This window comes from Odocoileus virginianus, chromosome 5, assembly GCF_023699985.2.
Source record: "Odocoileus virginianus isolate 20LAN1187 ecotype Illinois chromosome 5, Ovbor_1.2, whole genome shotgun sequence".
In the NCBI taxonomy this organism is placed as follows: domain Eukaryota; kingdom Metazoa; phylum Chordata; class Mammalia; order Artiodactyla; family Cervidae; genus Odocoileus; species Odocoileus virginianus.
Window position 1 is genome coordinate 36,653,145 of NC_069678.1, and position 11,828 is coordinate 36,664,972.

At 39.1% G+C, this 11,828-nt stretch overlaps 1 long non-coding RNA gene across 1 annotated transcript; it reads left to right on the forward strand.

The window, feature by feature from the left end:
* The first annotated feature begins 3,406 nt into the window (after positions 1-3,406).
* LOC110146694 (uncharacterized) lies at positions 3,407-8,922 on the forward strand. Its single transcript, XR_002316608.2, has 3 exons — positions 3,407-3,496; positions 7,546-7,627; positions 8,734-8,922. It is a non-coding gene; the product is annotated as an uncharacterized lncRNA (long non-coding RNA).
* The last annotated feature ends 2,906 nt before the right edge of the window (positions 8,923-11,828 follow it).

Here is an 11,828-nt window from a genome sequence, read left to right on the forward strand (position 1 = left end):
TCCTCCATGGGAATCTTCCAAACCCAGGGATTGAACCCACGTCTCTTACGTCTCCAGCATTGGCAGGCGGATTCTTTTTTTTTTTTTAAACCACCAGCACCACCTGGGAAGCCCAAGAAAGCATTAAATTGTAACAAGTAAATCATATCAATAATATGGGCTTCCAATACCTAGGAAGCTTATGATTCCAACCACTGTATTATGAGAAAGGCTGTTTAAAATCTTATACGATCATCTTTTTTTAAACTTTTAAGAGAAAAAAACCCCAAACCCTGCTTTATACAAAGGAGTTGAGAAGGGTACAATTTAGCCCTAATAGAGTGAGATGAGAAGAATGTGGCTGGGATAAGTAAAAATTAGAAACAAAATTAAAATGAAATAGAAGAATTAAGATCTGTAGTAGAAGCAGTAAAAAATAGAATTGTCATTGAATAAAATCAAGTCAGTGGTTGCAAAGGAGTCATCTGAAGAGCTTTTTTCATAACACAAAGGAAATATATGCACAGAAACAGCCATAGATCAGCTGAGATCTAAGTGAAGCTACTAAAGAGGTGACATACAAGATAAATATTCAGTGAGCAAAGTTTTCTAATATATAAGAATAATTACTGAGAAAATATAATGGAAAAAGAGTCCATTCATGTTAAAAATATAAATAAATTAATAATATAAAATAATTAATATATTTGTTTATATTAACCACAAATTGATTCTGGGGGCTGTACAAAGAAAACTACAGAACTTTAGTTATAACAAAAAATGGAATTAAATGTTATTTCAGGGGATAGGAAAATTTACTATTGTAAACGTATCAATTATTCACAAATTAATGTGGAAATTTAAGTGCAGTAATGACCAAAAGCCTAGTGGGACTTTTGTTTGGTGTGGCATGAAGAGGACAAGGACTTGACAAAGGATTCTGTATTTATATAACAAAATGTACAAAAAAAAAAAAAACAAAGAATTTTGAAAAACAAGCATAAAGGAAAATGACTGTTATAAAGTTACAATAATTAAAACACTATTACTTTAACAATAATGTAAAATAATGGAAAGGGGGACTACATGAAATAGAATAGCTATTCCGGAAGTAGCAGTATCTTTAAGTGTATAATGAGGAGGTGCCAGTGCCAAGTCACATCAGTCGTGTCCGACTCTTAGTGACTCTATGGACTGTAGCCCATCAAGCTCCTCTGTCCTTGGGGATTCTCCAGGTAAGAATACTGGAGTGGTTTTCCATGCCCTCCTCCAGGGGATCTTCCCAACCCAGGGATCAAACCCACGTCTCATATCTCCTGCGTTAGCAGGCAGGTTCTTTACCCCTGGTGTCACCTGGGAAACCCTAATGAGATAGTACTAAAGGAAAGAAGGATTATTCAAAGCTTGGTGCTGAAATAAGTGGATACATTTTGGAAAAACTATGTTCATTTTTACCTCACCTACCTACACCAAAACCAATTCTAAATTATACCGTTAAGAGCTAGAAAAATAATATGTATAAAGTCTTAGACTGAGAAAGAATTTTCTATGTAAAAGTTGTGAGAGGGACTTCTCAGTGGTAAAGAATCCACCTGCTAATGCAGGGAACATGGGTTCCAATCCCCAGTCCAGGAAGACCCCACATGCTGCAGGCACCTTAACCTGTGTGCCGCCGGTACTGAGATCGCTCTCTAGAGCTCGTGAGCCTCAGCTAGTGAAATCCATGCCCCCTAAAGCCCAGGCCACGCAACAGTAGAAGCCACCACAATGAAAACTCCGTGCACCGCAACTAGAGTAGCCCCTAGAGAAAGCCTGCAAACAGCAAGGAAGACCCAGCGCAGCCTAGACAAATAAATAGATTAGTTTTTAAGTTATGAGACCATAAGTCACTAGGAAATGCTTCATTAGTTTTAAAATTAAATTCTATATGAATAAGATATTAGAGTTCAGGTTAAATATTAGAGTAACTGCTATAACAAAGAGTCAACAATATAAGGGCTTTAAAAACAAAGCATTTTATGTACTCTCACCTAAGAGTCCAAGAGGTGCCACTCAGGTTTCCCTAGGTTCTCTCGAATTCCTTGCTCTGCCATCTTCTAGGGCATTGTTGTTGCCCATGGTTAGAGGTAATCTGTGCCACATCCGGTCCTCTAGGTGGGAAGCAGGCTAAAGGATGCACTCCCACCATCTTAAAGACCTGGGCAGACAATTGCAACCATCACTTCTGCTCACATTCGATCGGCGAGGAGTTAGACATCGGGCTCCATTTAACTGCAAGAAGAGTAGAACATGTAGTCCACATGCCCAGTTATCTGGACTGTGGAAAACAGAGAACAAATTTAGGTGGAAAAGAGCAGTATCCACCACACCATCATAAAGACAATTGAAAGGCAGACAGAAAAACAGAAAAAATCTGCAGCAAATATGGAAAAAGGTTGTCATCATTATGACATAAAGAAGTCTATAGAGACAATTCAAATTGAACTAATGCACCAATAAAATGGACAAAAGACATAAACAATATAAATGTCTCATAAACATGAAACTTGGCATTGGTTGCAACAAAGTAAAATGGAAATAATTATATGCCATTGTTTATCAATCTGTTTGTCAAAATCTTTCTTAATGGCCATTCCCAATGCTAACAGTGTGTAGAGAGAACTTTATTGAGTATAATAAATATCAGAGCATTCACCCTTTGTAAAATATAAGATTTTTCACAAAATAGCTCAACTATGTGCTTCTTCTGGAACTCTGAACTCATGTTAAGAATCTACCCTAAGGAAATAACCCAAGATGTGGTCAAAGTGGTGTGTACAAATATGTTCATTCTAGCACAAACAATTGGAAATAACCTAAATGTCTGACAATAAGGATGGCTAAATAAATTATGTGTAGGGAGAACGCTACTGCTGTCTCCATGTCACCATTTCACTTTATAGACAACTTCTGTCCACACTCCCACTTGGGAAGTGCTGGCAAAGAAAATATATTAAATTTTTTCATTCTTTACTTGCTTCTTTCCCAGAGAGAAATAGCTTATAGTTTTCATAGGGCATCATATCGATGCACCATATGCCAGAGAGGTAGAGTAGGATTATTAGGAGAGGCCAGACTTCCACCCCTGCTTCCTCATAAGCAGTGTGATCTGTCTCAGTATAAAGACCCACAGGCTCCCACATTCTCCATTCTGCACCAACTGGATTAATGTGGCAGGTCTAGTGTTTCCATGTGAGTGGCTATAGCTAAGTGTCTCAGAATTCACTTTGTAAGCTCAGTTATTCAGATAGACATATCTAATATTAGGAGATGTGGTGGTGGGCAGGGGGTAATTCTCAGATCCTACTCTCTTTCTCCAAGCTAACTTCTCTGGGAAGTTCTAAATTCTGAGAATTATGAGGCCTTTCTTGATAGGGGTACTTTGTTCCATACACAGTGCCTTATGTCCATATTCTACTTCCATGTTAAAAAACATGGAAGGATTAACACCGTCAACCTTCAATACTAGGGGACACCTGTAAGTGAAATAATATCGATATAGTCTGAGAATTATGGTTATTTTTACAGCAACTGCTATTAGGAAAATACTATATGATATCTAATGGAAAAGCAAGTAAATCAGACCTCATTTCAGCAGTATAGAAAGCCAAAATATATTTGCAAGAGAAAAGCATATAAAAATTCTGGATAATACTTTTTTTAATTTTTTCAAGCTTTGTTGAACTGGAATGAAAATAATGAAGTTCTCACAGCTCAGGTCATAATGCCCAAGACAGGGAAGCATCCAAGGAAGTTGGTGCCTTCGGCTTTAATAGGCGACAGGATTAAAGGAGAAAAGCTTAGACTACATACAGCGTAGGAATAGCATCAGATAACCTGCCACATAAAGCTGCGACCAAGGAAGGCAACTCTTTTGATGTGTAGACAGGGAAAATTTCTGCTGCCATCCATAAGGAGGTAACTAAGAAAAATTTCCAATCTCAGCCTTGACTTGTAGGGAGCAGACAAAAATGGAGAATTTGTAACTGCCAGCCAGTCTTCACATGGGTTTGGAGCTGGAATTTGATGGCCCCAAATACCTAATTTGGTCATGAATTTGGTTTAAAGTGTTCCCAAGGATTTGGCAGAATCACATACAAATCCCCTCTGTAGAATCATACCACAGAAAAAAATTCTGGGATCACAGATCATGATCTGTCTCTTTCTCCCCCTGTCTCTGCCTCACACACACAGACACCCACAAGTCTGAGGTATCAAGCCACCATGAAAAATCATTCATAGAAACAAAAATCAGGCAATTAGATCTGCAAAGATGGTGGATATTCAAATGACCAGATGTGGAATATAAGTTTAACATTTTTAAATAAAAGAAATGGCTAAAAGCATGACTAAGGAACAAGGGACCAGAAAAATAAACAAGCAAGCGGATTAGAAAAAAAGAGAAATAAGACTTCTAGAAATTAAAAATACAATGAATACAGTTAGAAATTAAACGAATGGATTAAAAACCAGGTTGTTACCAGGTTGTGTGTGTTAGTCGCTCAGTCATGTCTGACTCTTTGTGACCCCATGGACTGCATAGCCCACCAGGCACCTCTGTCCATGGGATTCTCCAGGTAAGAATACTGGAGTGGCTTGCCATTCCCTTCTGCAGGCGATCTTCCCCACCCCGTGATCTAACCTGGATCTCCACATAGCTGGCTCAGATTCTTTACAGTCTGAGCCACCAGAGATTAGACACGTAGTAATTCCAATCTTGGGAATTTGTCATAAGGAAACAAACCAACAGCAGAGCAGTAAAACACACCAAAAAAAAAAGTCACACACATGTTCACTGTGTCAATGTCTACAAAGAAAACCTTGGGAATAATCTTTATGGCTTAATCTTTAAGATTAATAATGCTTTCACTAAATAAGATCTGTTAAGCTTCTAAAGCTTCCCTGATAGTTCAGTTGGTAAAGAATCTCCCTTCCCTGGTTCAATTCCTGGGTCAGGAAGATCAGCTGGAAAAAAGCAAATTAAATATCTGAAAGAATTAGTGAATTAATCAATGAGTCAATTAACTTGTGTTAATGTCTTTAATAACATGTACAGACTGACAGAGATTCGCTCAGTCATGTCCAACTCTTTTCGACCCCATGGACTGTAAGCCTGCCAGGCTCCTCTGTCCGTGGGATTTCTCAGGCAAGAATACTGGAGTGGGTTGCCATTCACTTCTCCGGGGGATCTTCCCCAACCCTTGACTGAACCTGAGTGTCCCAGATTGCAGGCAGACTCTTTACTGTCTGAGGCACCAGGGAAGCCCAGTAATAACTACAGATATATGTTTTTATATTATGATTTATTATTTTAAGTTTACATAATTTGCCTTCAATTTTCAGAGGACTTTTACTTATAAAATTAGATTATCCTGAAAATAATCCCATGGGATTTTTAGAGGGGACATTAATCCCCAAATTCTTTGAAAGTAGGGGTAGAAATCTATTTTTGGCCCCCCCACAAATTATTACATGCAATCAACAGATATTGAATCTGTTGAATAAATATGGTTAAATCCATTCAGTGCTTCTCTAATCTGTAATGCATTTGAACAAAATATCTACTCTCTCTTTAAAATTTTTTCTCCAACTTAAAAGTAGTTCTTTTTCACAAGTGATTTTCAAATCACAAAATTGAAGTTTCTGGAATGGAAACAACATGTGTAAAGACCATTTAATTGGGTACCTAGAGACCTAGATCTGCCCTGATGTAGTCATTTGAATTTGGACAAAGGAAGAGGTATAGTTGAATTAGGTAAATATTGATGGAGTGTCTGCCAAGTGCCAGACATTGTTTGGTAACTTACATATGTTATGATCTCAGCAGTCTTTGGAGAAAATGTCCCAAAGTGATCGTTTCTGTGTGTGTAACACAATGTGTAAAAGAATCATCATTTATTAGGTGCTGTAATTTGGGTCAGGCAATGTGCCAGTTACTTGACATACTTTTTTTTTTTTTTTTTTACCTCAATGGTTAACCAATTGTTCCAGCATTTACATGGCATTTTCTCATAGAAATCTCTCTGGCAAGCAGTAGAGTGTCAATGAAATAACCCCTGGCATCTGCTCTGTCTCAAATGCTTCTTCAAGATCCATGGTCGAAGAGGGGCCATAACAAAGAGAAAGACCAACCAGCTTTCCCCCACAGCCTGCATTAGAGGGGAATAAGGGGCTGATACCTCTACTCCCCAAAATAAGAGTGGGGAGCAGCAACTCAATGGGGGCTTCCTGTCAGTGTCTTAGGAGGGTGGCAGGAATTACAAACCAAGGTCCACTATTCTTAGAACCTGTAAAGGATCTGCAAACTTTTGCTCACCTTTTGTTTTAACTTCATTTGTGAAAATCATCTCATGTAATTGGGCTCTACCAGAGCTTGCTGGAAAAACCCAAATAAGTCTCTGAAGGAAATAAAATCTCATGTAGATTTAGGTGGCCAAGAACAATTTGAAACCCAAGCTAGAATCACGGCAGGAGTCCAGCTGGCCTAGGATACAGAAGGAACAGAACAATGAAGTCCAAGTGGACATGAGCCTCCCATCCCCAGAAATCTAGGTGAAAGCTTTAAACAGAGTAATAACAATAGCAAATGCCTATATGGTACTTTTATGTATATGTATAATTTATATTTTTTAATATATATAAATACATATATTTTCTATATTTAATCCTTTCTGGTGAGTATCATTGTTAGTCTCATTTTTTAGATGAAGACACATCTACTAAGATCACAGGTATCCCGTGGCAGAGCCAGAGTTCACATGCAGGCAGTCTGACTCCAGAGTCCTAGCTCTTTACCATTCGCTCCACCACCTCTCACATACTGATCAGATACTCTTATTCCCAGAATGTACAGAGAACTTCAATGACTAACACATTCTATGTGCCACATGTAAGCCACATCAGTTGCATAGTACTCATAGGCTGAGAATTCCCAGGAAACTTCGGTCTGCAGATTTTTTCACCTCACTTATATACAAACCTAGGTATGACTCAATAATCAAAGCTCAGCTTCTTCGTATGCTCGATCACTCCTGCACTCATTCATTCAGATATCATCACAAAAAAGGCAGAGCTCTGGCGCCAGCCTCTCCCATGATCACAATGTGATCTCTAACTGTGGTTGCCTTCCTCTGAACCAAGCATCAAAAGCTGTATGCTGGCTTTACTGTAACCCGTGGCTCCATGATGAACTTGCCGGGTGGCTCAGTGATAAAGAACCTGCCTTCCAATGCCTGAACCACAGGAGACGTGGGTTCAATCCTGGGATGGGAAGATCCTCTGGAGAAGGACATGACACCCCACTCCAATATTCTGGTCTGGAGAAACCCATGGATAGAGGAACTTGGTTGGCTACAGTCCATGGGGTCAGCGAAGAGTCGGACATTACTGAAGCGACTGAGCATGCACACATTGTTCCATAATGATGAATCCTCTCCAGTTTGGCAGGAGTAGTGGAAGATCATTTACTTTGTTGGCCTAGAGGTCTACCTCTCTTCCTTTACTCTCATTGACCCTTGCTCCTTCAAGGCCCACCATGGCATATACCCCTGTTATGATCGTGTGATACTGGTGGTTTCCAGTAAGAAGCAACAAGAGAACCCTCAAAAAGGTAAGTAATTTGTGAGCTTGTCTCTGATGAAAGCTGGGGAGGACTGGCCAGTAGGTATGTGGAGGTGAGCGTAAAAATAATCAACCAGGGATGTGGTTGGGGAGGAAATTGTACAATATATACACAGTAGGTGATAAAATAACTAAAGGAGAATAAAGCCAACTTCTTAGACACTACCAGAAAATAGTCTGGGCCTGGGAAGAGGTCTAGAGGCTGAGGAGCCTGAGAATCTCCTTGCACTCCCCTCCTCTTTCTCTTCTGTCCCCTTCCACCTCTGAAAAGCAAAAGTCGCTCAGTCATGTCTGACTCTTTGCAACTCCATGGACTATGCAGTCCTTGGAATTCTCCAGCCAGAATACTGGAGTACGTAGCTTCTCCCTTCTCCAGGGGATCCTCCCAACCCAGGGATCGAACCCAGGTGAGCCACAAGGGAAACCCCTTCCACCTCTAAACATCTTCTGTTTTGGTGATCAGAGTAGGGATTTAGGATCAAGGCTTCCCTGGTGGCTCAGAGGTTAAAGTGTCTGCCTCCAATGCGGAAGACCAGGATTCGATCCCTGGGTTGGGAAGATCCCCTGGAGAAGGAAATGGTAATCCACTCCAGTATTCTTGCCTGGAGAATCTCATGGATGGAGGAGCCTGGTAGGCTACAGTCCACAGGGTCGCAAAGAGTCGGACATGACTGAGCGACTTCTCTTTCAGTCACTCAATACCAAGGACTCCCCAGGTGGCGCTAGTGGTAAAGAATCTACCTGTCAATGCAGGAGATGCAAGAGACACAGGTTCAATCCCTGGGTTGGGAAAATCCCCTGGAGGGGGATTCTTGCTTGGAAAAATTGCATAGACAAAGGAAACTAGCAGGCTACAGGCCATGGGCTTGCAAAGAGTTAGCAACTGAGCACACACACACTCACTACCAACAAGTAGATTGACTCCTTCCCTAATATCTTTCAGCACTCAAAACCCATCTTCCCATGAATACTGAGTCTTAAAATATCATCACTTCCTAGGAGAAATCTAACTGGAAACAGAAATATAGATGTCCACTCAACTGCAACTGGACATCAGGCTATTCCCTAATTCAAACCTGCTCATTTAAATTACAGTGCTCTTCATTTCCAAGACACAGCTCAGTCTTCAGTCAGGAAGTATGTCTTACCATGCAAACCCTACTGATGGTGGAGTGGAAGACATTGAGTCAAAGAAATGAAGTTTCATCCCCATACCACCTAGCTTCCTTCCCATGGAGAATGACATTGTGAATCCCAAATAAAGTCTGCAGTGTTTACCCAGTTCTTCCATTCGTGGTCATGATTGATTTCAAATTAAGTGCTGGTGGCTCTCTCATTAAAATTGTCCTCAGAGTACTGTCAAGTTTGTTTTCAGAAGAAATTTTTCAGAGTATGTAATAGGCCCCAATAACAAAAAAGAATGTTGATAGCCAGAAAGAGAAGCAAGGTGTATTACTATTGCAACGACATCCTTCTGTAGAGATCAGGGGAATATGACAAGCATGACTCCTATTATTGTTCCAGCATATTGCATTCAGCTGGGATGGAGCAGAACTGTGAAAGTGTATCCTGAGGTATTTTCACTTCATGCATTTGGCATTGTTATTAGTTATTACATTTAAGATACATTGGTCTGTTTACTTCTCATGTTTCCTCACAGAGAAAATGTTAACTGTGGAAAAGGAATATTTGATGTTACAAATTATCTAGCTTGCTAGTCTCATTTCCCTTTTAGTATGCAATTATTTGTTTAGCTTCCCTTAGCAAATGAAATTTCAAGGGCATTCCAAGGAATGTAAAAAATATAAAAGGGAAGTAGAGCCCCATAGAATTTTTCTTTCCTCTTCTTCCTTTTTTTTTCCTTTTTTTTCTTTGTATTCAGAAACAGTCTTGAATCATGCATATGTATGAATCAACAAAATCAGGTTAGCCAAGAAATTGAAAATTGCACTCCACTAGAACATTTGTCTTGCTCTAGAGATCTTTGTTTCGGATTTGAAGGACTAATAAATAATCACCAGCATGACTGGAACAGATATTTTTTATGGACATGGATTGTTAACAGTCTTTTTAGCTTCTCCTAAGGACTAGACTCCTCACTTGTCAATACCTGAAATTCTGTTAACATTGTCCAAAACGTACACTAACAAGGTATATTTAAAATGCCATAAGTTAAAGTGGGGCTACTAGAGATTTAGACAAAGCAGAATAAAATGTAAAAGGATCAAAGAGAGCTAGATGCTAGATAGATAAATAGATCAATGAATAAATATATCAAGCCGGTCAATCCTAAAGGAAATCAACCCTGAATATTCATTGGAAGGACTGATACTGAAGCTCCAATACTTCGGCCACCTGATGCAAAAAGCCAATTGATTGGAAAAGACCCTGATACTGGGAAGGATTGAGGGCAGGAGGAGAAGGATGTGGCAGAGGATGAGATGGTTAGATAGCATCACTGACTCAATGGACATGAATTTGAGCAACTCCAGGAGATAGTGGAGGACAGAGGACCCTGCCATGATGCAGTCCATGGGGTCACAAATAATTTGACATGACTTAGCAACTGAACAACAACAAGTATATAAGTAACGATAGATTTAAATAGATCAATACTTGAAAGGAATGCATATAACAAAAAGTAATTAGCTAACCGTCATTTTCTTCTTAAGGCAAGAGGAAACTTCTTTCTCCAGCAGAATTAACCAGGATCACAGAAAGCACAGAATAGAAAACTCAAAATGTTGCTCATAATGTTTGCATTGATGGTGCGCCTGGATGTACTTTTCTTGAGAATACATATGCAATGTTCTTTCTTTCTAAGCTCTTACAAGTCACTCCCAGTGGAGGCCAACATTGATCAATTTTGCAGAGACCAAAATAGGTAACAAATAGCAGCTAACAGTCATTGTGGTGTCACTGGGATGACTGCTTGTTGCCGTCTTTTTAAACTGCATGAGTAGGTGCAAATGGGGCGCCTGCCCCCAGACTTGCCCTCTTCCTGCCCATCTCAGTTGGAGCACAACCCTGCTGGGCATGCCCAGTCCAGTTCAGCTGAAGGCCATCTTTCCATCCGCTTCTTCAGTTCCTGGTGTTACCCACAATTTACTTTCCTCTCATCAATGAATCATGATACAGGATAAGAGGCAGAATCAAATCTAGTGTTTTAGGACAATGCTGTGCACTTTCTTCTTCCCCACTAATCACAAAGAGATATGCTGGTTTCAAAGCAGCTCTCTGATTGTGAATTATGTAAACTTGGACAGGTTTGTTGAGCTCTCAGCCTCAGTTTACTCCTCTGTAAGATCATGCTTTCTATTAGCTCTCTCTCCAGACTGCTGTGAAGTGGGAATGAATAAATCACATGAAAATGCCTAAAATAGTATGTGGCACATAGAAAGTTTATAAGTGGTTATTATTATCATTTATTTATTCATTCATTCCACAAACATATTTTTGAGGTCTTCACATGTATATGTTTGGTGAAATTATGAGGATTTTAAAAAATAAGACAAGATGCTGACCTTTCTAAAAGCTCCTATTCTAGCAGAAGAAACAGATGAGTAGTTAAATACCTACTGTCCATAATATATAATCAAAATGTGTCAAGAAATGCATATGTGTAATCAGAATTTGAAAATAAGCTGAAAGAGAGAGTGGGAAAACTACTTTAAAAATGATGAATGCACTTTTTCTTAAGTTTGATGAAAATCATCAAACCACAGAGGCAAGAAAAACTTAAAAACTTCAACTGAGCCCAAGAAGGAAAATACAAAGAAAAGTTTGCCAAGACACATACACATATAGTCAAATTGCAGGAAAAACAAAGATAAATGGAAAATCCTATAAGCATTCAGAGAAAAACAGACATATTACAGGGAACAACATTAAGAATGATTTCTGATTGAAAATAATTCAAGCCAGTAGACAGTGACTTATAGCATTAAATTGCTGATATAAAAACTTTTCAACTTAGAACTATATAGCCATTGAAAATGTATTTCAAAACTGAAAGTGAAATAAAGATATGCCCAGATAAACAAAAGTGGAGAGAAGTCATAACCAGCACATACACATTGTAAGAAATCTTCTTTAGGCTAAAGGAAATAATACCAGAAGGAAAGATAGATCTATAGGAAGAAATAAAGAACATAGGAAATGGCAAATTTGTGGGGAGATAGGATTTACAA